Source organism: Stenella coeruleoalba (genome assembly GCF_951394435.1).
Source record: "Stenella coeruleoalba genome assembly, chromosome: 2".
NCBI lineage: Eukaryota > Metazoa > Chordata > Mammalia > Artiodactyla > Delphinidae > Stenella > Stenella coeruleoalba.
Window position 1 is genome coordinate 133,182,137 of NC_137147.1, and position 23,511 is coordinate 133,205,647.

The 23,511-nt window shown below is 51.6% G+C and overlaps 1 pseudogene across 1 annotated transcript; it reads right to left on the reverse strand.

Moving 5' to 3' along the window:
• Positions 1-10,078: 10,078 nt before the first annotated feature.
• LOC307182376 (stress-induced-phosphoprotein 1-like) lies at positions 10,079-12,255 on the reverse strand (annotated as a pseudogene). Its single transcript has 2 exons — positions 12,249-12,255; positions 10,079-11,290 (listed from the first exon to the last, which is right to left on the reverse strand). The product of its transcript is annotated as a stress-induced-phosphoprotein 1-like (transcript).
• Between the last annotated feature and the right edge of the window lie 11,256 nt (positions 12,256-23,511).

A 23,511-nucleotide genomic window follows, 5' to 3' on the forward strand; every position in this document is an offset into this window, starting at 1 on the left:
ACAGGAATGCAAGAGATTTCTGTCCATTAATTTTGTATCCTGCAACTTTACCAGTTTTATTCATTAGCTGTAGTAGTTTTCTGGTGGCATCTTTAGGATTCTCTCTGTATAGTATCATGTCATCTGCAAACAGTGACAGTTTTACTTCTTCTTCTCCAATTTGTATTCCTTTTATTTCTTTTTCTTCTCTGATTGCTGTGGCTAGGACTTCCAAAACTATGTTGAATAATAGTGGTGAGAGTGGGCAACCTTGTCTTGTTGCTGATCTTAGAGGAAATGCTTTCAGTTTTTCACCATTGAGAATGGTGTTTGCTGTGGGCTTGTCGTATACACCCTTTATTATGTTGAGGTAGGTTCCCTCTATGCCCACTTTCTGGAGAGTTTTTATCATAAATGGTGTTGAATTTTGTCAAAAGCTTTTTCTGCATCTATTGAGATGATCATATGGGTTTTATTCTTCAGTTTGTTAATATGGTGTATCACATTGATTGATTTGCGTATATTGAAGAATCCTTGCATCCCTGGGATAAATCCCACTTGATCATGGTGTATGATGCTTTTAATATGTTGTTGGATTCTGTTTGCTAGTATTTTGTTGAGGATTTTTGCATTATATTTATCAGTGATATTAATCTGTTGTTTTCTTTTTTTATAGTATCTTTGTCTGATTTTGGTATCAGGGTGATGGTGGCCTCATAGAATGACTTTGGGAATTTTCCTTCCTCTGCAATTTTTTGAAAGAATTTGAGAAGGATGGGTGTTAGCTCTTCTGTAAATGTTTGATAGAATTCACCTGTGAAGCCATCTGGTTCTGGACTTTTGTTTGTTGGAAGATTTTTAATCACAGTTTCAATTTCAGTGCTTGTGATTGGTCTGTTCATATTTTCTATTTCTTCCTGGTTCAGTCTTGGAAGGTTATACCTTTCTGAGAATTTGTCCATTTCTTCCAGGTTGTCCATTTTATTGGCATAGAGTTGCTTGTAGAGATGAAGCGGTGTCTTTTGTAACTTCTCCTTTTTCATTTCTAATTTTATTGATTTGAGTCCTCTCCCTCTTTTTCTTGATGAGTCTGGCTAATGGTTTATCAATTTTGTTTATCTTCTCAAAGAACCAGCTTTTAGTTTTATTGATCTTTGCTATTGTTTTCTTTGTCTCTATTTCATTTATTTCTGCTCTGATCTTTATGATTTCCTTCCTTCTACTAACTTTGGGTTTTGTTTGTTCTTCTTTCTCTAGTTCCTTTAGGTGTAAGGTTAGATTGTTTATTTGAGATATTTGTTGTTTTTTGAGGTAGGATAGTATTGCTATAAACTTCCCTCTTAGAACTGCTTTTGCTGCATCCCATAGGTTTTGGATTGTCGTGTTTTCATTGTCATTTGTCTCTAGGTATTTTTTGATTTCCTCTTTGGTTTCTTCAGTGATCTCTTGGTTATTTAGTAACGTATTGCTTAGCCTCTATGTGTTTGTGTTTTTTACGTTTTTTTCCCTGTAATTGATATCTAGTCTCATAGCATTGTGGTCAGAAAAGATGCTTGATATGATTTCAATTTTCTTAAATTTACTGAGGCTTGATTTGTGACCCAAGATGTGATCTATCCTGGAGAATGTTCCATGCACACTTGAGAAGAAAGTGTAATCTGCTGTTTTTGGATGGAATGTCCTATAAATATCAATTAAATCTATCTGGTCTATTGTGACATTTAAAGCTTGTGTTTCCTTATTAATTTTCCATCTGGATGATCTGTCCATTGGCATAAGTGAGATGTTAAAGTCCCCCACTATTATTGTGTTACTGTTTATTTCCTCTTTTAGAGCTGTTAGCAGCTGCCTTATGTATTGAGGTGCTCCTATGTTGGGTGCATATATATTCATAATTGTTATATCTTCTTCTTGGATTGATCCCTTGATCATTATGTAGTGTCCTTCCTGTCTCTTGTAACATTCTTTATTTTAAAATCTATTTTATCTGATATGAGTATTGCTACTCCAGCTTTCTTTTGATTTCCATTTGCATGGAATATCTTTTCCCATCCCCTCACTTTCAGTCTGTATGTGTCCCTAGATCTGAAGTGGGTCTCTTGTAGACCGCATATATGTGGGTCTTGTTTTTGTATGCATTCAGCAAGCCTATGTCTTTTGGGTAGAGCATTTAATCCATTCACGTTTAAGGTAATTATCAATATATATGTTCCTATTACCATTTTCTTAATTGTTTTGGGTTTGTTTTTGTAGGTCTTTTTCTTCTTTTGTGTTTCCCACTTAGAGAAGTTCCTTTAGCATTTGTTGTAGAGCTGGTTTGGTGGTGCTGAATTCTCTTAGCTTTTGCTTGTCTGTAAAGTTTTTGATTTCTCCATCGAATCTGAATAAGATCCTTGCTGAGCAGAATAATCTTGGTTTTAGGTTCTTCCCTTTCATCACTTTAAATATGTCATGCCACTCCCTTCTGACTTGCAGAGTTTCTGCTGAGAAATCATCTGTTAACCTTATGGGAGCTCCCTGGTATGTTATTTGTCATTTTTCCCTTGCTGCTTTCAGTGAGTTTTCCTTCTCTTTAATTTTTTAGTCAGTTTGCTTACTATGTGTCTCAGCATGTTTCTCCTTGGGTTTGATTTGATTTGATTACTATGTGTCTCAGCATGTTTCTCCTTGGGTTTGTCCTGTATGGGACTGTCTGCACTTCCTGGACGTGGGTGGATATTTCCTTTCCCATGTTAAGGAAGTTTTTGACTGTAATCTCTTCAAATATTTTCTAGAGTCCTTTCTCTCTGTCTTCCTCTTCTGGGACCCCTATAATGTGAATGTTGTTATGTTTAATGTTGTCCCAGAGATCTCTTAGGCTGTCTTCATTTCTTTTCATTCTTTTTTCTTTATTGTGTTCCGTGGCAGTGAATTCCACCATTCTGTCTTCCAGGTCACTTATCCGTTCTTTTGCCTCAGTTATTCTGCTATTGATTCCTTCTAGGGTATTTTTCACTTCAGTTATTGTATTGTTCATCTCTGTTTGTTTGTTCTTTAATTCTTCTAGGTCTTTGTTAAACATTTCTTGCATATTTTTGATCTTTGCCTCCATTCTTTTTCCGAGGTCCTGGATCATCTCCACTATCATTATTCTGAATTCTTTTTCTGGAAGGTTGCCTATCTCCAATTCATTTAGTTGTTTTTCTGGGGTTTTATCTTGTTCCTTCATCTGGTACGTAGCCCGCTGCCTTTTCATCTTGTCTGTCTTTCTGTGATGTGTTTTTGTTCCACAGGCTGCAGGACTGTAATTCTTCTTGCTTATGCTGTCTGCCCTCTGGTGGATGAAGCTATACAAGAGGCTTGTGCAAGTTTCTTGATGGGAGAGACTGGTGGTGGGTAGAGCTGGCTGTTTCTCTGGTGGGCAGAGCTGAGTAAAACTTTACTCCATTTGTCTCCTGATGGGTGGAGCTGGGTTCCTTCTCTGTTGGTTGTTTGGCCTGAGGTGACCCAACACTGGAGCCTACCTGGGCTCTTTGCTGGGGCTAATGGCGGACTCTGGGAGGGCTCACGCCAAGGAGTACTTCCCAGAACTTCTGCTGCCAGTGTCCTTGTCCCCACGGTGAGACACAGCCACCCCCCACCTCTGCAGGAGACCCTCCAACACCAGCAGGTAGGTCTTGTTCAGTCCTATGGGGTCACTGCTCCTTCCCCTGGGTCCCGACGCGCACACTACTTTGTGTGTGCCCTCCAAGAGTGGAGTCTCTGTTTCCACCAGTCCTGTCAAAGTCCTGCAATCAAATCCCACTGGCCTTCATCGTCTGATTCTCTAGGAATTCCTCCTCCCATTGCCGGACCCCCAGGTTGGGAAGCCTGACGTGGGGCTCCGAACCTTCATTCCAGTGGGTGGACTTCTGTGGTATAAGTGTTCTCCAGTTTGTGACTCACCCACCCAGCAGTTATGGGATTTGATTCTATTGTGCTTGCGCCCCTCCTACCGTCTCATTTTGGCTCTCCTTTGTCTCTGGATGTGGGGTATCCTCCTTGGTGAGTTCCAGTGTCTTCCTGTCAATGACCACTCAGCAGTTAGTTGTGATTCTGGTGCTCTCGCAAGAGGGAGTGAGAGCACGTCTTTCTACTCCGCCATCTTGAACCAATCGAAAATTTCCCAATTTTTAAGGATACACTCCAGAGATGTTTCTTCTGGCTTAGAAGAGGATCGTCCCACGTTGAGTAAGCTTCAACCAAGAGCACTTTTAGAAATGAAGTCCAACATCCCAGAGACATTTTACCAGGAAGCTTTTGTCAGAAGGGGGTCGGAGTGTCCTCTGAAATCCCTCTTGCCTAATGGGATTTTGAGTGTCCTCTACTCTCCCATCACCTAACCAGTCCCTCAAGCAAGGGGTCCCCAATAAGGGACATTTGAACCAGTTCCAGTGCATTGCCGGGGCTCTCCCTTGAGGGGGATCTGTTGTCTATAAGCTTATGTCCTATAACAAGGTTCCCTATGTTAGGGTATATTCCTCCAAATTGAGCATCTATAAAGACTAGGATGTGGACTGCTTGGAGTTGGCCAGCCTAATAGGTAGTTTGTAAAAAGGTATGGGCTGCCAAGACCTGGAGTGAAGGGAGTCCTAGAGGTGCAGAAAGGAACTCCTGGAAGAATTGGAGTTGGGCACAACGGAAGATGCCATGGGGGTCAGGACCTGAGGACTTAGAGGTTGGAGTATTCCCACAGGGGATTTTTTGGACATAGAGTAAGGTGAGAGACTAGACAGCAGAAGAGCCCCAAACCCTTTCCCCTATCTGTTTGGTGGCTATGATAAAATTGAGGAGAGTCTGATGATTCTATCTGACACAGGCAGCAGCAAGTTTGGACAGTGTTTCCCATGTAATTTAACATACCAAATGAACCCAATTAGTTTAGGATCTCTCTTTGGGGTGCTCCAGGGGCTGTTTGAAGCATCCAAAAGTTAGCTGGAGGTCAAAAGAACTTTAATTAGAATTTCACATTTGGGAAGTCTGTCAAAACTTTTGAGAAGTTTTAAAACACCTTGTTGGATAGAATTGTAGGTCGCTGTGAAACAATTATTCCTTGAGCTAAGGTGAAAAAAAGATTTCAAAAGTAAAAACAGGGACTTCCCTGGTGGCGCAGTGGTTAAGAATCTGCCTGACAGTGCAGGGGACACAGGTTCGAGCCCTGGTCCGGGAAGATCCCACATGCCGTGGAGCAACTAAGCCCATGCATCACAACTACTGAGCCTGCACTCTAGAGCCTGCGAGCCACAACTACTGAGCCCGAGTGCCACAACTACTGAAGCCCGTGCACCTAGATCCCGTGCTCTGCAACAAGAGAAGCCACCCAATAAGAAGCCTGCCAACTGCAATGAAGAGTAGGCCCCGCTCACCACAACTAGAGAAAAACCCACATGCAGCAACAAAGACCCAAGGCAGCCAAAAATAAAAATAAATTTTTAAAAAATTATTTTAAAAATAAATAAAAACAGATCACTTAAAGGCACAGAAACTCACACAATCTGTTATCAAAAGCAGCATTCCAGGAAAGCTTTGTTCTCTTATGAGAGAGAGAAACAAAATCCAGTCTTGCATAAGCCTACTCTTAAGAAAATCCATTTACCTAATTAAATTTAACATAACTTTAGAAAATCCTGACCATGTACAAAATTCTTTTCTCAATGTTCCTTTCCCACAAACCTTCTGCAGCTTTCTGTAGCCATATTATCCTGTCCCTTATTCTTTCCATTCAAAAATAACCAGCTCTAGGACAAAAATCACCCTTTTTCCTTTAACGAAATATATTTCCATTCTTCATACCTTCTTTTCTGAAAACAAACATCCTACTTTCCTTAAGGAACCATGAACTATCTTTTACATTAGCATTCTGTAGATTGGTAGAGAACATCTCAAGGCAGCACCAAACAGCTTTAGTTTCTCTCTCACAAGAAGAGAAAAGTAGGTAAATTTAGACCTGTTTAGCAATTAATATTCCAATATTTCGTCTTATTTGAAATGGCCTGGATACTCAATGAGTTCCTATCATTTAACTTAATTTAGTTTCACCCTACCAAAATTTGGAGAGACTATTTAGATGGACATTTCCAAAACATAATTATTCCTATAGAGTTTACCAAAAAGCTGTTATCTCAGTTACCTTTACTTAAAAATTTAATCATATGAGATTATCTTCCCTGTTGACAAATTTCATAACAGAAACAATATGCACTTATTAACTTTCAGTAACCCTACATACTGGGACTCCTGGGACTTCCCTGCTGACCCAGTGGTTAAGAATCCACGTGCCAATGCAGGGGACACGGGTTTGAGCCCTGGTCAGGAAGATCCCACATGCCGCGGAGCAACTAAGCCCGTGCACCACAACTACTGAGCCTGCACTCTAGAGCCCACGAGCCAAAACTACTGAAGCCCATGCGCCTAGAGCCCGTGCTCCGCAGCAAGAGAAGCCACTGCAATGAGAAGCCCGTGCACTGCAATGACGAACAGCCCCCGCTTGCCGCAACTAGAGAAAGCCCGCAGGCAACAACGAAGACCCAATGTAGCCAAAAATAAATAAATAATGTTGATGACTCTAAAGACAGGTCTGTATTAGTTAAACCCATAAGCTTAAGCTAGCTCTAATATCAGATATTAATTCAATATTGAATATTTCCCAGATCACATGAACCTGAAATATATTCTGGTGAGTTTTCTTTTAAATTTCTGAGAATGTATATAAGTACTCAATTTTCTTTAAGTTAATTAAATACAGCTTATTTACAAGTTAGTTTTTACGTAAAGACAGAACCAGAGATCTCAGAGTTTTCCCGCTTGAATTTAAAAACCCTCTTTTTTCTTTTCACCTCAGTCTGGGGGACTACAGATGAATCAGGTGGTTCCTGAGAGCCCAGGCAGAATTACGTTACAAAGGCAGAGGAGAGAGAGGCAAGCTCCTCTCTTCTTTTTTTGCTCTTTAAAATCTAAGTAGGGCTTCCCTGGTGGCGCAGTGGTTGAGAGTCTGCCTGCCGATGCAGGGGACACGGTTTCGTGCCCTGGTCCGGGAAGATCCCACATGCTGCGGAGTGGCTGGGCCCGTGAGCCATGGCCGCTGAGCCTGTGCGTCCGGAGCCTGTGCTCTGCAACGGGACAGGCCACAACAGTGAGAGGCCCGCGTACTGCAAAAAAATAAAATAAAATCTCACTAAGTAGGACTTCCCTGGTGGCGCAGTGGATAAGACTCCACGCTCCCAATGCAGGGGGCCTGGGTTCGATCCTTGGTCAGGGAACTAGATCCCACATGCATGCCGCAACTAAGAGTTCACACGCCATAACTGAGGAATCCGCCTGCCGCAACTAAGACCCAGCACAACCAAATAAATAAATTAATTAAAAAAACAAAAAATCTCACTAAGCAACCCAAGACTGGAGTCTCAGTTTATGTTGGCTGCATTTTCATTTCAAGGTGTAAATGTTCCACCATGCTCACAATGTTGGCAGAGACTTGCACGAGCAGTTAGACAGACAAAACTACATAAAACAAAGGTCCTTTCAAAAACATGTACCAGGGGGCTTCCCTGGTGGTGCAATGGTTGGGAATCTGCCTGCAAATGCAGGGGACATGGGTTTGAGTCCTGGTCCAGGAGGATCCCACATGCCGCAGGGCAACTAAGCCCGTGCGCACCCGTGTGCCATAACCACTGAGCCTGCACTGTAGAGCCCACGAGCCACAACTACTGAGCCTGTGTGCCACAACTACTGAAGCCTGCTCTCTAGAGCCCGTGAGCCACAACTACGGAGCCTGTGTGCCACAACTACTGAAGTCTGTGCGCCTAGAGCCCGAGCTCTGCAACAAGAGAAGCCACTGCAATGAGAAGCCCGTGCACCTCAATGAAGAGTAGCCCCCGCTTGCTGCAACTAGAGAAAGCCCGCACACAGCAACAAAGACCCAATGCAGCCAAAAAAAAACAAGTACCAATGACAGAAACTTAAAGATACAAACAAGGAGTCTTCAGGATGAAGGGGGATGGAAGTATAAGCGTGAGGACCAAAGGAGAGGTAAAGGGAGGAGGGACAGAAAAGACTGAAAGAGAGAAAGAGACAGAGATTGCTATTTCAACCTGCCCCCTGTCGGTGTCTATTCAGGCAACAATCTGTGCGCTTCCAGAAAGGGCCAGTGAAGGAGGGAGCACCCGGTCCACTGCCCACCAGGTGATCAAGCCTGGAAACCAGCCAGTTGTACGTCATCTGTGGGTCCCCAACCCACAGGTGGGACTCTCACCCACGTGTACACCAGTATATAGAAATCTGCTGCTTCAGCTCGTTCCCAACAGGACTTCTCTTGGAGGCAGGAAAATAAAGGCAAGAATATTGGGACGATCAGACTTCCAGATGCTACACGATATGAGGTTTGAACCTCTATCACTCACAAATCTCCAGTCGGGGAGAGCCCACTGGACCAAGGTGTGAGGTGAGCCTCTCCCACCTCTGCTTGTCACCTGTCAAGGTGAGCCATTGCCAGCCAGAGGGAGCAGGTCTCACAGGCTGAGAGGAGTGATGCTGTGGCTGCCTCATATCCACTTTCTTGGAAGGAAAGGACAGAAGTAAGAGAGGACAGAGAGAGAAGTAGAGAGATTTCAGGAGAGGGAAAGGGACAAAGAGGAAAGAGAAAGTGGTGCGGGAAAAGGGACAAGGGGAGGGGGAAAGCATTGCCTGAATGAGGGTACTGAGGCCCCCAGGGGCCAGGAAGGCAGACTTAACCAAACGTGGTGACGCTGAAACAAGAGGTTCAGGCGGCCGCTTGTCACCACAGGGTAGCTGCGTTCAGTGGTTCCAGAGGTGCCCAGATCCTCTCCTGGGAAGGGGACAATAGTCTCTTCGTGGTGTCACCACAAATTATGTTACTGATCAGGGTTCTTGGCCCACAAAGTATGTTACCGATCAGGGTTCTTGGCCTCCTTAATCAATAGAAGTTGATCAGAGGCCAAACAAGAAATTCAGGCAAGGCTTTATTGGGGCTCCTGCCACAGCAGGGGGGGAGCGAGAACAAACAACAGGTTCCCTTACTTGCTCACTCTGAGGTGGAGCGAGCAGGTTTCTAATATGGGGTGAGGGTAGGGGTGTGACAAGGGGTCGGGCCAGAGGGGTGGCTTAGGAGGTTTGCCCATCCCTTTGGTGGTGTTGTGTGCAGGGGGCATGTGCAGTCCCCTGCTTTTGCTGTCAGCTCTTCAGAAGTGGCAGTTGGGCTTTTTGGTCTTTTGTATCTCGTTGTCCAGAATTTGCCCCAACTGTGCATGCATGCAGTTATTTTTAGTCCCTTATATTGATACTTCCTTTGCATTTTGTTGCTCGAGGAGATGTGTGTCCAGGTGCAAGCACTGCAGCACTGAGCAAAGGGGCCCAGGTCCCATATATATATGTGTGTGTGTGTGGTGTGTGTGTATATATATATATATTCTTTTCCATTATGGTTTGTCACAGGATATTTCTTTTCCATTATGTTTTTTTTCATATTCTTTTCCATTATGGTTTGTCACAGGATATTGAATATAGTTCCCTGTGCTCTACAGTAGGACCTTGTTGTTTATCCATCCTGTATATAACAGTTTGCCTCTGCTAATCCCAAACTCCCAATTCTTCCTTCTCCTACCCACCCCACTTCAGCAACCACAAGTCTGTTCTTTATATCTGTGAGTGTCTTTTTGTTTTGTAGATATGTTGATTTGTATCATATTTTAGATTCCACATATAAGTGATATCGTATGGTATTTGTCTTTCTCTGTCTGACTTACTTCACTTAGTGTGATAATCTCCAGGTCCATCCATGTTGCTGCAAATGGCATTATTTCATCCTTTTTTATGGCTGAGTAATATTCCATTGTGTATATGTACCACATCTTCTTTATCCATTCATCTGTCGATGGACATTTAGGTTGTTTCCATGTCTTGGCTATTGTAAATAGTGCTGCTATGAACATAGGGGTGCATGTTTTTCAAATTATAGTTTTCTCTGGATATATGCCCAGGAGTGGGATGGCTGGATCATATGGCAATTCTGTTTTTTGAGGAACCTCCATGCTGTTTTCCATAGTGGCTGCACCAATTTACATTCCTAGGGGTACTGCTGCACCTGTTCCAGGATAAGCTGCATGGCCGGGTCATTCATTATCTGCTGCACCTCAAGGCAGCCACGGCCCATCACTTCACATCTTCAGGCTGTCGTGTTGGTTGTACTGGGCCATGAGGTAGCATTGGTAACCATCTGCTGCTTCCTTTACAGTTGGAGTCCAGGTCTGATGCCTTCTGGTAGACATCTGTGGCCTTTGGGTAGTCTTTCGTCACTTCTAGGGCAGCTGCTTTCCATGTATAGCCCTTGATGAACGTTGGCTCTAGCCGGATACATTCCTCACAGTCCTTGAGTGCCATCTGAAACTCCAAGAGTTTGCTATAGCAGGAAGCTTGACTGCTGTACCATTTACCATCTTTTGAGTTCTGTTTGATGGCTTCCATTTAATGCTTCCTGGCCTGGGGATAGTTCCTTTTCTGAAAACATGCATTGCCTTTATTCTTCTCCTCTAAAGCCCACTCAGGGTTTATGTAGGCCAGTCACTCTTGCTCCTGCAGGATTTTCTCTTCCTGTTGGCATTTCTTGAGCACATCTGGGGTTCAGTGCTCTGCCAGAGACTTGTTGTAGAAATGGATGGCACCCTTGTACTTTTCTTTGAAATAGGCGTTGCCAATTTGAGCATAAGCTCTGGTAGTCTGTCGGTAGTCTTCTGGGCCAACTTCAATGGCCTTCTCAAAAAGCTCCCGGAATTCACTGTAGTTGCCCTTTTCAATGTACACGGCTGCTTGGTTGGTCACAAAAGTAATGTTGGTGGGGTCCAGGCCTGTGGCTGTGTCATAGAGCTTCAAGGTTGCGTCAGAATCTTTCTTCTTACAAGCATCATTCCCCAATTCTTTTCCTTTCAGTGCCTGCTTCTTACTCTCCTGAAGATCTTTTTCCATTGGCTCTGGCTTGGTCTCCTTTCTGGGAGGAGGTGATGGTGGAGGTATTGTCCTGGGATCACGCTCCAACTTCTGGTACAGACTGGACATGTTGGAAGGGGTCATGACTTTCCTGTCTGCCGGCCATGCCTCCATATACTCTGTAAACACTCTTTGAGCTGAGGATTGTTTGCTTTGTGTTTTAAACCCTCCTCATACGTTCGCTTGGCTTCTTCAAATGGGTTTAAGAACTCAAGAGCTTCTGCTTTTCATGAATAGCACTTGCCCCAGTCAGGCTTGAAGGCAAGAGTTTTGCAACCATCCTCTGAGAGTGTTTCTATTTTTTTTTTTTTTTTTTTTTTGTGGTACGCGGGCCTCTCACTGCTGTGGCCTCTCCCGTTGCGGAGCACAGGCTCCAGACGCACAGGTTCAGCGGCCACGGCTCACGGGCCCAGCCGCTCTGCGGCATGTGGGATCTTCCCGGACCAGGGCACGAACCCGCGTCCCCTGCATCGGCAGGCGGACTCTCAACCACTGCACCACCAGGGAAGCCCTCTCCTCCTGTATCTTGCTCTAGGAATTCTTCACTATTGTGTTGACCCTCTGACAGCTTCAAGCAGATTTTTGTTTCTCTGCAGCCAGAGTTTTTATTAAAGGTAAAAATTGCACTTTTTCCAATTTCTTCCTTGGTTAATGGGCAGTTCATACTGCCTACTCCTTCTTGAGACAGGAGCAAAAGCATGGAGTTGGAAATGAACCTGGAAAGGATGAGGGTTCCCACTTAGCCCAAGTGGAGGGTGCTTGCTGGGGAGACATGGAGAAGGGTGAAGAGAGGAAAATCATGAAGGGCTAAGAGCGCCTAAAAGACTGGGCTGCCTGAAAGAGATGCACGCCCCAAAGACGTCCACTGCCCCCACTGAGGGAGCCCCGCTCAGGTTGGCTGAGTTGGGGGCTGCTGAGTCAGAGAAGGGAGGCCGTGCAAAGTTTCTACCCAACACAGGTGTAAAGTCAAGGCTAGGACAGTAAAAAAAAAAAAAAACAACCCAGGAAACCCCAAATAACAGTGGTTTGAATAAGACAGACATTTATTTCTCTCTCACACAAAACAAGTTTGGAGGTGGTGAGTCCACGGTCGGTCAGGTGACTTTACAAGGATGTCTAGGACCTTCCTTTTTTGTTCCACCATCTTCCACTCACAGCCTCTACTTCATGGTCCAAGAGCTTGAGTTTCACATTTCAGTCGGAAAGAAGGAGAAGGACAAAGAGTAACACCTTTTCCTTTTGGGGACACTTACCGTACATCCCTCACGGCACTCATCCTATTGGCCAGAACGGGGTCACATGGTCACACCCACTACAAGGGAGGCTAGGAAATACAGTCCTTATTCTGGACCACCCCATGCCCAGCTAAGAATAAGGGATAGTGGGGACTTCCCTAGTGGTCCAGTGGTTAAGACTCCACGCTCCCAATGCAGGGGGCACGGGTTCGATCCCTGGTCGGGGAACTGAGAAACTAAGATCCCACATGCTGCACGGCACAGCCAAAAAATAAATTAAAAAAAATAAGGGATTGTATTAGTAATGAAGAACGGGAGGAGGAATATTCAGGGACAACTAGTGGTCTCTGCTAGTGCCCTCCCCTTTCCTATCCTGTCCTCCCCCCTCTCCTCCAGGAAGCCTTCCCTGACATCTCCAGTACTTACAGGTGTAAAGTCACTCCCCCATACTCTTCTCTCTGTTCCTCCTGTGAGCCCCCTATTCTGTCCTGGTCAAGTGGCTGGAGCCCTTGGGCCATAATAGCAACACTTCTCTGAGGAGCAAGGTAACAGACAGGGTGGTGGGGGGCGGGAATAAGGTCTGGATCGGGCAGGCACATGACAAGGGGCACATGAGGAGTGTAAGCTGATCCCTCACCCCACCCCCACTCCTCCACCAGAGGGCTGGGAGCCCGGGAGAGAGAGCCAGGAAGGGGAGGCCCACCTTCGAAGCTGGCGAGGCCTTACCTCCGGAAGGTACATAGGCGAAGCTGAGCATCTGCCAGCCCCACTGCCGCTGTGTCTAGGCAAATGTCTGCCTGGTCAGCCCTGGGACCACCTGTCCTGTTCCTCTCTTTGGGGTCCCACCTTGCCCACTGCTGTCATGTTCTCCAGGACTCTTTGGGTCTCCACACACTCTCTCTTCTGGTGCTGGACTAGGGTCACAGGATGACCCCCAGTGCAGACCCTCCTCCTGCCCCAGGAAGCCACCACTCCTGATGATCACAGAGGGAGAGGGCTCCCCTCTGGACTCCGCTGTGTTAGGAATGGGGCATGGGGGCGGTGCAGAGCGCTTACGCAGAACAGTCAGACTATAATCGCGCTAGACTGTGGTCCTCTCAGGGCTGTGGAACTCAGGAGGAGGAGGGAGGCACTGGCACCGGCTGCAGTGCCAGGGAAGGGCCTGGTTGAGGGGCTTGAGCTGCTCCACAAGAAGAGGAATACTAACCAGCCCTTGGTACCAGATCCCCATCCTGCCCCAGACGCTGTGAATCTTCTAAAAGTTCTTGTATTGAAATCCTTGATCTCAAGCTAGAATTCCCACTCAATTTATTTCAGGTACGAGGAACAGTTTATTTCAGGTGTTGGGATGGACATCCTGTTGGAGCGCAAGGGAAGAGCAGCGAGACCCCAGGTCTAGCCCAGCTCAAGTGCAAATTCCAGTACCAGCCCTGTCATAGACTGAGCCCCATCCTTGTGCATAACCTAAGCCCTGATCCTAGACGCAGGCTGAGCCCTGATCTCTAGCTCTTGATTGAGCTTTCTCTGTAAAATTGTTCTTGATCAGCAGGGGTTTGAATGGGGAGAGTGAGCACGTGCTCATCTCCCACCACTGGAGCCTGAACCCAGAGCCCTTGCCCGGTGGTGTGCAGTGGTCTTCAGGCATGTTTCTGTCCGTCATCCCTCTCCTGTCCCTGGGAGCTCCTGCTTTGACCATCGCTGCGAAGCCGGCCTCAGAGCTGAGAGAATCTTCAGCCCTGCCCCCAGCTTTGGCCCCAGCCTCGCCTAGACTGGCCTGGCCTGGCCAGGAGGGGCGCTGAAGGGGCCGGGAGATGAGGACCCAGTGTCCTGGGGTGTGAGTGGCCTTTGCTCTTGGACTGGAGCCATCAGAAATCAAATCTTCCTGGCCCTGAGGGTGCCTGGGAAGGGGGCGGACCTGCCAGCCTGCGCAGAGGTTGGGGTTTCTGCAATCACTCCCTCCTTTGTGGAACACTGACATCTCTGGAGACAGAGGCTTCCTGGCATCACCAGGTAAGACCTGGGCATCCTGGGAGCACAGGCAAGGGAGATGGAATGGGGGTGCCAGAGTGGGTTGGCTGGCCTGGGAGATGGGGTCACAGGCCAGAGTTGGGGCGGGGGGGCCGCTTATGGAAGGGCAGGTGGGAGAATGGGGGCAATGGAACTAGGACTGGAGGTATAAGTTGTCAAAGACCAAAGCCTGCCCTAAGGAGGGCATCCACCTCACAACCTGGCCAGGCCTGGACTCTTAACCTCTTCACCCCGAAGGGGCTGGGGTGCAGACGGCAGCCTCTGGGTGTGCAGACACAGGAGTGCAGGTTTACAAAGCAGTTGAGCTGTGATTGAGCAGAGGGAAAGGGCTGGGCTGAGGGGTTTGCCTGATCCTGGGATGATATATGTGTTAGGGCTGGGTCGGACCGTGGGAGGATTTTTCCCTTAGAGGAAGGCGTGCCTCCAGGTAGGAGTTGCTGGGTGGTGGCAAGAGGCAGGCGAGGAGGGTACGAGTTTCCAGCCTGATTTCCTGCTGTGAAGGGTTCTAGGGATTATCTCCCCTTAAGGGGTTTCTGCGGTCTGCCTGTCATGAGTGACCTGGGACAGACAGGTCACTGACCCTCTCGGAGGTCACACACAGGCCAGGAGCCTGGTGGGAGAGGTTTGAAAGAGCTGAAAACTTCCTCGGGCTGCTGGGGGTGGGATTGGCGGGGGAGGGATGCAGAGCACGGTCTGAGCCCCAAGCCGGGCTGGCTCCCGTGAAGGCACCAGACCCCTGCCCTTCCTGCCCTCCGCAGCTCAAAGCTTCTTAGGGCCGCCCTGGTCCTTCTCCTCCTGTGTCTGCAGGGGCAGGGGGAGGAAGGTGGGTGGCGGGCGGAAAGCAGGAATGACTGCAGCAACCAGGAGGAGGCTCTGGTTGAGACTCCGCACCGTTCTGGGTCTGCCCAGAATGCCAGGTCTGCGGGGGTACCAGGGAAGGACCCCTCAACCTAAAGTCCACCCATCTCCACACCCAACATCCCCAGTCCAGGTCTCTGGCCAGGATTCCACAGGGGCCCAGTGGGGGCGGGCAAGATGGGGACTGTTCTCTGATCTGCCCTCCTCCAGACTCCCCTCCTAGCCTAAGGTGGTGGGAGCAGGGACCAAAGTGCCTCAGGAGCTGGGGCAGGGGATGGGGCATGGCTGTCAGTGTCACTGCCCTCCCCTAAGTCCCATTCTACCTGGACACCAGCAGAGCTCCCACCACGGTTAGCACCTCTGCCATCATCACAGCTCTACCGTGACTGCCACTGTCGCCATAGCCACCCCACCCCACCGTCAGCACCACTAACACCCCCACCCGCGCCCGGATCATCTGCACCACTGAGACCCTCACCACGTCCACGAAGAGCACCCACCTCACATTTGAAGACTGGACAGAACTTTTCATTCTTCTTCAATAGGTTTTCAGGCCTATAACCTCTCGGGCTGTGGGGCTGGCACGTTCAACAGAGTCTGCAGCCCAAAGGGAGAAGGACTTTGCTGGAGGGTCAGGCAGCAGCGGCTGGCAGCTGAGCTGCAGGGCAGAAGTGTGGAAAGGGGCCGGGCAGACGCAGCTCAGGGAGTGGCTGGAGGCTTCAGCTAACCAGAGCTCACAGCTGGGCAACCTTCCTTTTCTGAAGGGGGATCCGAGCGGAGTCTTCCCTCTGCCACCTTGCTTCTGGTCCTGGAGGCTTGGCAGCCTGAGCCGGAGCCATCAGCATGAACGGGCAGTGGCTTCCAGCCGCTGGGCTTCTCCTGGCTGGTAAGTGAAGGTGCGGCCCCTGGGGGTGGGGGGCCTGTCCTAGACCCCGCCCGCTCACCTGGGGGACTTCCATGGCTCCCACATCAGGGCTGACCTTCCTTGTCTTCATGTCAGCCTGGCTTTGGTCAGCTCGGAGGATCCTGAGAGGGGGCCAGGATCCCCTGCTCAGTCCCCCACACTTGGGGCTCCATGAGGGCACTCAGCGTCACCCACTTGGGGGAACCTGGCATGGGGCTGGCCCCCAAGGGGCTCAGTGCACCCTTGTAGCCAGGTGTGGTATTACAGCTTTCAAAGATGGGTCCCCTCCCCATCCCCCCACCCCCCTTCAGCCCTCCAGAAGCATCCTGTGTTCTGGGAATGGAATAAGGTAATTGCCTTGTTTCCTTGCTGGAGGTTGAACAGCACTTCCCAGCATCCTCAAGCAGCCTGGGTCTCACCAGAAAAGACTCCTTTGAGGAGGGGTCCTGCCATGGGGTGGAGCTGGGATGGGAGAGAAGAGAGGGACCCTTGAGGTATGCCCCTTTACCCTCACTGTCCCCCTTTCTGGTGGCAGGGCAGAGTTCCCGTGTCTCTGGTGGGCTAGGGCCAGAGAAAGGAAGTTTCTCCAGAGGTAGCCCAGTGGTTTGGGGCAGAGCCGGGGCCAGGGTTTGGGTCTCCTCAGGCGCCCTAAAGGAGGGAGGAGGCAGGGAGGGCCGGCATCTAAGAGGCTGTGGGCCAATCCCACCCCCTAGCGGCTGGCAAAACGGGCCTCTCCTGTTTTGCAGCTGTCCCGGTGGTCTCGGCTTCCGCCCTGCCCCGTCTTCCTCCTCACAAAGACCTGGGTCCATCTCCCTTGGCTTCTGGCACATCTGCTTTGCAGGGGGACAGCAAGAAGATAGTCCTCCCATCATTAAACGCCTTGGTGACAGTCCTCGCTGGAGTTTTTCCCGCAGCCAAGAGGCCAGGGGAGGCTGCTGGCAGGAAGGGAGGAGCCCTTTCTCCAGAGGCACCTGGGGACCAGCAGGCTCTTCTAGGCTCGCTCCTGGACTTGCCTCTCCACTCGGACCAGCCTGCCCCTTTGGGAACCACTGGGGTCTCAGGCAGGGCCACACCCAGACCAGCTCCATCAGCAGTGGCTGAGCCTGCAGCCCACAGGGCCCCTGAGTCCCAGCCAGTGTCCTACGTGGCTGGACCTGGAGAGGAGATCTTGGTCACCTAGTTCCACAGGCTGCCCTGCCGTGCCCAGCCCCACCAAGGCCAGCAACTTCAGCCCAGGGGCCGCCCCACTTCTGACATTGACTCCAAAGGCCCCAGAGAAGGCCGTGTCCTCAGCACCCCAGGGCCCACTTGCATTTACATCGATCAGTAACACGTTGGCTGCCACAGAGCCTCTTCTCCCTGTAGCAACAGTGTGGTCAGGGCTGGACACGGCCTCCACAGCGCTCACAGCGGGCTCAGGCTCACCCAGAAGTGGTCTGGCGTCCAGTCTGGGCCCAGCACCCAGTGGTCCTTCAATGTTGCCATTGCCCTCAGCGGTACCCTCTTCACAGTCGTCATCAGCATCGCTGCCACTGTCGTCCCCACCCTCATCCCCGTCACCTGCACTAACCTCACCATCACCAGTCCTGGCCCCAGTTTCCCCCTTCACCACCGGAGCCAGAACCTCTCCGGAGATGCTTCTGCATCTGAGCTCCCACCTCCAACCTCAGGCCTTATCTTCAGTGTTTCCAGTGTCCCACCTTCCCTGCCACCTCTGGTGGTTACAGGGATGGCTGCTCTTCAGTGGACAGTCCAGCCTGGGCCGGTGGTCCCTGCCAACCCAGCCCCCTTGACCACCCGCTCCCTCGGATGTGTCTCTGGCCTTCCCACCGGCTGCCCCAGCGTCCCTGGAGGTGCCGCCTCCTCCCAGTTGTCTTTCCTGCCTCACCCCGGCCAGGCTGTCTCATTGCAGGACTCAGGCTCCCCCTCCCCAGGACCCAGTCGAGTGACTCACTCTGTGACCTTCACGATCACCAATGAAGCCTTCTCAGCGGCACTCGGGAACCCTGCCTCCCTGGAGTACCAGCTGCTGAGTGAAAACATCCGACATCAGGTGCGGGCTTCTTCCTCCGTCTGCTCAGGCGTGCTGACCCCAGCCCACCCCCTACCCCACTTACCTCTGAGCACCCAGGCCCGTCCCACCTCTGTGCTTTGGCATGGGCTGTTCCTCCACCCTGGGCCACCTCGCGCCCTCCGCTGCCCTTGCTGCCTGGCGAAGGCTGCCTCCTTGGAGAGGCCTCCCCTGGTGACTCAGAGCCCCTGCCCCGCAGAATTGGCATCCCTCCCTCTGTGAGCTGCCTTTCCCACACCATCCCACCCCAACCTGTGTGGCTCTCCATAGACCTCAGCTCCCTGAGGGCAGCCGGGCACAGGGCTGGGTGCCCACAGGGGCTCTGGAAGTGTGGAGTCAATGAAACTCACCCTGTGCCTCTCCTCAGTGTGGGGAGGAGCATGTGGGGTGCAAGGTGGGAGCCCAAAAGGTAGAAAACTGACCCTGTCCCGTGAGTGACTCCAGCAGGAAGGGAGAGCCAGGCAGAGACCCTTAGAGAGAGTGGGTGTGGAGAAAGCACTCTCCCAGGAGGGCGGGGAGCTGTTACGGAATAAACAGAAGACTGATTTAGATTGCCAGGGTTAAGGGGTTGCCCAGAGAACACCTTTCTTTCTTTTTTTTTTTTTTAGTATAAATTTATTTATTTATTGGCTGCATTGGGTCTTCGTTGCTGCGCGTGGGCTTTCTCTAGTTGCGGCGAGTGGGGGCTGCTCTTCTTGTGGTGCACGGGCTTCTCACTGCAGTGGCTTCTCTTGTTGTAGAGCATGGGCTCTTGGCACGTGGGCTTCAGTAGTTGTAGCACGCGGGCTTAGTTGCTCCGCGGCATGTAGGACCTTCCCAGACCAGGGCTCGAACCCGTGTCCCCTGCATTGGCAGGCAGATTCTTAACCACTGTGCCACCAGGGAAGTCCAGGAACACCTTTCTGAGAAAGGGGAATTTTAACTGGGATGGAGAGAAGGCAGCCAGATAAAATGGGGAGGGGCTTTCTAGACAGAGGGAACAGCGTGTGTGAGGACCCTGAGGTGAAAAGGTGGGCAGATGCTGAGGCCCAGGGCCACGGGACAGAGGGGCTGCATGGAGAAGACAAGAAACCCAGGGTGGGAGGGGGAGAATTAGGAGGAGGGGCTGTCGTCCAGGTGTGATGGCAGGGTGGTGGCTGTAGGGATACAGGACAATTGGATTGGAGAGTGATTTTCAATAAAACGACAAAGAAGGAAAGGCCTGGGGAGGCTGTGTGTTTGCTGGACAGCTGGAGGCGCCCTGCGGTTCTCAGTAGAGGGTGATGGGCAGGTGGTCCCTGGCAGCCACGCGGGAAAGTCTTGGGTGGCCCCCGGCAGTCCAGGTGGCCAGTGGGGCCATTGCAGGGGCCAGACCAGAGATAATGAGAGTGGACGAGGGTGGGCTGATGCTGTGGAGAAGTGGGGGGCCACGATGACCCTCAAATGCCTCTGTCTGTCCTCAGCTCCAGTCCGTCTGTCACGAGGCCTTCTCCAGCTTCGAGGGTGTCGGTGTCCTGCTCTTTAGGTAAGTGAGCGAGTCTTTCAGGGTCCACCACCTGCCTGCCAGCCGGTCTGTGTCTTCTCAGGCCGCAAGAGCACTTGCCCAGGCTGCCCCGCCGTGCCCAGCCCCACCAAGGCCAGAAGCACCTTAGGGGCCAGGAAAAGCCCTGAGCGGGCCGGCAGGAGGCCCACATCTGGTTCTGCCCCTGGCTGCGTGACCTCAGGTGACCTCCTGCCTGCTCTGAGCCCCAATTCCAGCTGCAGAATTTGGGCAGGGGTGCCAGGCATTGCCTGAATGTGGTGGGAAAGGCAGAGGACTTCCCTGGGGCCAGGAGCCCATAAATGACATGTAAACAGATGCAAATCCCCTCTCTGGTTCTGAGCCCCTGGGGATACTGGGGGGACCTAAAGCCAGATTTGCAAGCCGATGCCAGCCCTGCAATCTCATAAAAAAGGTTGAGAAGGTCCAAATCATCACATGTGAACTGTGAGCTCGGTGTAGACCTTGATAGAGGCTTGACTATACCTAGTGACGGGATTTAGATCGCCAGGGTTAAGGGGTTGCCCAGAGAACACCACCACTATCTTTCCAGGCCTTGAGCCAAGTTGGTTAGAAAGTTTCCCCTTTTAATGCACTGAAATCTCTCTCTGAATTCCCTGCCCTGGGTCTGAACAGAAGCTTTGTCTCCCCAGCCCCAGGACGGCACAGCAGAAAACGGGTCCTCAGGGGAAGGATGAAGGAAATCTGGATCCCGAGGCTGCTCGTTTTCAGATCTCTCCCCACAAACCCCTTCAACCCCATGCTCAGGCCAGGCTGCCTCCTCAGGACATGGCCAGCTGGTCCACCTCCTACAGTCTTTCAGAGATTCCTCAGGCCTGTCACCTCCCTCTCTCCAGATCCCCTGCTCCTGTGATGCCACCAAAGATGTTTTTCTCAGTCTGGCTCAGGTTGACGTCCTGATTGCTCACAGCGGCCATCTCCCTGGGCGGGATTCCCAGTGTTCCCATTAGAGCCAGTTTGTTGGGGTGTCCGAGGGAACCTGCTTTCCCGAGCACCTGCTTTGTGCTCTGCCGGCTGCACCATTAGTCGTCACACAACCCTACAGCAAAGGAATCATTCTCCGCATTTTAGCGAGGAGGCAGCTGAGACCCAGAGGGGTGCTGTCACACAGGGACTCAGTCCACGGCTCCCCCGGTGGATTCCCCTTCCTCGGGACACTGGCCTACCTGTGCACCAGCCAGGTCCTCATCCAGCCCCCAGGGCCCTCCCTGCTCCCACTGGACCCCTGGTAAGGATGTGTCTCTGTCCCCAGGCCTGACTCTGCAGCTGTGAATGCCTCCCTTGTGTTTGGGGGCCTCGCCCCGGGCCCCTCTGCCCGTGAAGTCCTCTGGACTCTGTACCGCAAAGTGAAGGCCGCAGGGAAGTTGTTGGGGAACCTGTCCCTGGATGAGAGCAGTCTCGCCTTTGAGGGTGAGTCTCCGCCCGCCCCCCGCAACCCGCTACCTCAGCGCCTCCTCGCCTGCCCACAGATGGCTGGGGGTGCTCCCTAGAGGGGCCCAGCTCCTGCCCTGGCCATGAGGCAGCGCATGGTGGGTCAGGAGGCTCCTGGGGCCTCCTGAAGTCCCAGCCATGGCTCTGCAGGGTCTGACCTGACCGACCTGGCTCTGGAGACCACCAGCATCCATCCCACGGCCATGAGGCCCTTCCAGCCCCCGCTCCTCCTGCCTGGCTCTGCCCGCTTTGTCCTGCTGGAAAAGATGATCCTCCGACAGGTGAGGTGGCCTCTTGCCCTCCCTCCGAAGCCTGGGACACCCACGTTGCCTTCCTTGACTGCAGGCCTCCATGGCTTGGGGGTGAGGCGTGGGGCGGCACCCAGCCACGGCCCTGTGGGGGGACGCAGGCATGGAGGGCACACAGCCCTGCCTGATGGGCCCCCGTTTGAGGGGTGACACCCCGCCCGGGGGTGGAGAGGTTGCCTGAGGGAGGTGACAGCTCTGTCCCAGGGGCATATGGTCAGGCTCTGTAACCAGACACCCCTATCCAGGGCCAGCACTAGGGTAGGAAGTGAGACACCCAGGACGCAATATTTAAGGAGACGCTCAGTTGCCTCACCCCAGCCCTGCCCCCACCCCATCCCACGCTGGGTCTCAGGAGTGACAGTCCCCAGGCCTGCTCTGACCTCCAGGACTCCCCACAGGTCATACTCGTGCTGTCAGGATTCTATACAGCGCGTCCCCAGGAAGAGCCCCTGCTCCTCTTCAGGTGGGTTGGGGTCTTCCCCTGCTGCCCAGCCTGCCCTGCTCCTCTCCTGGGGGCCACCCTGGGGCAGAGGGGGGCATGACTCCGAGCCAGGCCATGGGAGCCATGGGCTGGGGGCCACCAGGGGAGGGCTTTGTCCCAGATAGCTCCAGCTGGCCCTATAACACTCTGCCCTAGGAGGTAGGGAGCCCTAGTGCCTGAGGGTGTGCTGGGGTGGGAGGGTGGATACCTGCTTCTAGAAACATGTGCTGGCGGAGCCTGTAACCCCTGCACTCCCCTCTTGTACTCGCCCTAGTAATGCGGACCAGTGGGCGGGCGTTTACCTCGAATACAAGTTCCAGACCCCCATCGGTACCCACCTCCCAGGCTTGGCCAATCACCTGGCCCGGAACATAATGGATCCTGCTGTCCAGAAATCCAGCATCATGGCCAATGGTGAGTCAAGGCTGGGATCCCTGTGTGTCTCTGGCCAGCAGCCTCTTAATCTCTCTGAGTCTCAATGTTCCTCCTCTGGAGAATGGACAGAATTTCATTTCAACCACGAATACTCTTGTGCTGGGGCCACCGAGAAGAATCAGTTACGGAGCCTCAGATGGGGAGCTGGATAGATAAGCTCTGTGGGCCATCGTAACTGTCACAGCTACTCGACTGCTCCCTTAGAGCTAGAAGGCAGCCCCAGACACTATGTAGACAGATGGGCATGGCTGTGTGCAATACAACTTGATGGATACAGAAACCTGTATATCACGTAACTTTGATGTGCCACAAAATACTATCCTTTTGATGTTTTTCAACTATTTAAAAATGTAAAAACTATTCTTAGCTCGTGGGCTGTACGTAAACAGGCAGCGGGAGGGACTGAGCCTCGGACTGGATGGGGCTGACTGCTGGCTGAGAGCACAGAGGTCGGGGTGAGCAGCCCTGCGGCAGGGCTTGGGCCTCTCCCAGGGCTCCCGGGAGAGGGGGCTTAGGCTGATGCCCACCCACCTCTCCGCCCCTCTAGCGGGGGAAGCAGAGCTGGTGCAGTGTGAAGTGTGGCTGCAGATCCTGGACCAACCCCTCGCCAAGGGCTCGCGGGACCAAAGCAGCCCTAAGTCCCAGAAACTTCGGGGGATGCGGATGAGATGGGTGAAGTGGGGGCGGGGGGAGGGAAGGGAGGAGCAGGAGGCTGGAGGCTTCACGTGTGGGGACCCAACAAGGCTGCAGTACAGCTGTGACCCTCTTCCTCTCCTCTGCTCCCCAGCTGACCACCATCCTCAGGCCTCTGCAGAACTCCGGCCAAGTGGTGGTGGAGAAGCTCCAGTAAGGCCGTGGTGGCTCTGGGGGACCTGGGGCCCAGGGCTGAACTCTAGCGGTGGGGCCAGTGGCTCAGAGAAACGGCCTTCCTGAGACCCCCGGGCTGTCTAGCCTCCTGACACTGGTGAAGATCTTCCCACCAGGCCCGACCCACTGACTGCCAGGGTGGGTGCCACCTTCTTCAGGGCCGCGCCGGCCCGAGCCCTCGTGCAGAACTGCGTGCTCTGGGGTCTGCATGACCTGCAGGAAGCTGAGGGCCTCTCCGTGGAGATGGTCAGCCCAGACCTCGGTCAGTGCCTCTCTCCCGGCTTCCCTCTCTGTATCTGTGTCATCCCGCCGTTTGCATCCTGCCTCAGGCTCGTTGCCTTGCTGCCCCCGCTCCCCC